This window comes from Triticum aestivum, chromosome 3A (genome assembly GCF_018294505.1).
Source record: "Triticum aestivum cultivar Chinese Spring chromosome 3A, IWGSC CS RefSeq v2.1, whole genome shotgun sequence".
NCBI lineage: Eukaryota > Viridiplantae > Streptophyta > Magnoliopsida > Poales > Poaceae > Triticum > Triticum aestivum.
The window spans coordinates 223,557,045-223,559,064 of record NC_057800.1 but is presented as its reverse complement, the minus strand read 5'-3'; the positions used below and the strand labels follow the sequence as shown (position 1 = coordinate 223,559,064).

The 2,020-nt window shown below is 44.8% G+C and overlaps 1 long non-coding RNA gene across 1 annotated transcript in view; it reads left to right on the top strand.

The window, feature by feature from the left end:
* The first annotated feature begins 960 nt into the window (after nt 1–960).
* Nucleotides 961–2,020, top strand: part of LOC123058269 (uncharacterized) — a 28,308-nt gene continuing 27,248 nt past the window's right edge. The window contains exon 1 of the long non-coding RNA XR_006427112.1: nt 961–1,382. This is a non-coding gene — a long non-coding RNA (uncharacterized lncRNA). The remainder of the gene's footprint in view (nt 1,383–2,020) is intronic.

Below are 2,020 nucleotides of genomic sequence, written 5' to 3'. Positions count from 1 at the left end.
ATCAGTAGTGGAGCCCAGTTGAGGTCGATCGGGGATCTGTGTAACATTTGGGGTAGTCTTCTTTTATTTTGGTTCCGTAGTCGGACCTTGATTGTATTTGGATGTTGTAATGCTTTATTCATGTAATTGTGTGAAGTGGCGATTGTAAGCCAACTATGTATCTCTTTCCCTTATGTATTACATGGGTTGTTTGCGAAGATTACCTCACTTGCGACATTGCTTTCAATGCGGTTATGCCTCTAAGTCGTGCTTCGACACGTGGGAGATATAGTTGCATCGAGGGCGTTACAGGTAGATAGTAATTTTTCCTTCCATCCATTGATTCTCTTGACAACACGCTCAATTAAGAATTGGAAACAGTTTGTTTTATCTATCCCCACATTTGCTGGCAGGCCCAGATATTTATCTCTAAGGGCATCTGTCATTATATTCAGTGTTGTGCAAAGTTGTGCTCTAATCTCCACCTTCGTGTTGGGACCGAAGAAAATACTAGATTTTTCAATGCTAACTAACTGTCCCGATGCCTCGCAATATAAATCGAGCGCAACTTTCAGAGTTTCTGCACTTTGTTTGTTGGCTTTCATAAGAATCAATGAATCATCCGCAAAAAGAAGGTTTGTTATCGATGGGGCGTCTCTACATACTCTTACACCTGAGATATTTTTCATTTTCCTCCGCATGTGTCAGTAGGGCATTCAAGCCTTGAGTACACAACAAGAAAATGTATAGTGACAATAGGTCACCCTGCCGCAAGCCTCTTGTAGGCTTAAAACTCTCACTTTCCTCTGTATTAATCCTAACTCCGTATTCAACTGCTGAGATGCATTGCATAATAAAGTTCACCCATTCTTGACGGAAAACTAGTTTCAACATAATTTCTTTTAGGAAAGGGAAACTCTTCCTATTTGTAGTCTGGTAGACGTCCAACGCCAGACCAGCCCGACGCCGCCGATCCAATTGGAATCTGACGGCTCACAAATTGTGATTCTTATGTAAGGAAAAAAAAAACCGACAGGGCCCAGCCCCCGCACGTAATCCTCTCCCCTAATCACTCCCGATTTCAATCGCAGCAGCACTGGCCCGATCTCCCTCACCTCGCCTAGATCCCTTCTCCCCCTACCTCGCATGCAGCTTTGTCCTGCTCCCCACGCCGTCGAGCAACACGGCCACCCAACCAGCCAGCTCCGCCACTGCCAGCTCCGCCCCTGCCACTGATCAAGCCTCCCCATCCTCATCTTGATTGGTACTTTTTCAGGTCAAATCAGGTGCGTCAGCGGCTGGATCGGCTACCGGAGTAGCACCGGCCGGCCAGAGAACCTAAAGTGGATTTAAAAATCCGTCCCCACCAACCCAATTACAAGCGCCCCATATTGAAATAAAAGGTATTCCATTGCATCTAATGCCCCAGATTTGACTATCCAACAGCCAAGTACTCATTGTTTTGTATCTTCATTGGCTGCTTAGTATTGTTCTGGTGATGTGTAGGTCATTTATCATCAAACTTTTTGTAGGTCGAGCTTTGTAGATAATTTGAATAACCCATAGCAATGTATGCATGCAATCGTGGCTATTCCTTAATTTCAATATTCTGCGCATCAGATGATGATGGTGAGAAATGTAGAGAAAACATTGTTTCCTGTATAAAAAGCTTCCACATGTATGCATACGCAGTTGGCAGGATTTTTTTCTTTCATTTATCAAGATCTCATGCTTCCACCCAACACTAATAATGCACTATTTGCATTATTTTCGAGCTTCATACCTCTAGAAAAATGGAAGCATGGCCATACCAAATATATGCATTGAGGGATATTTGTTAGATTATTGTTAAAAGGCTTGTTTGTTAGTATGTTGAGGAATAGAGAAACCGGAGAAAACCGAGAAAAACCCTAACCCTAAAAACCGATCTAGCTCTAAACCGAAAAAAACCGGCGGCGGCTTTTTACCGATTCGCGACGGCGGGTCAATGGCAGCGGGCGGCGGCTCCGGCGGGGCTGTCGCGGGGCGGGGCGGCGTCGGC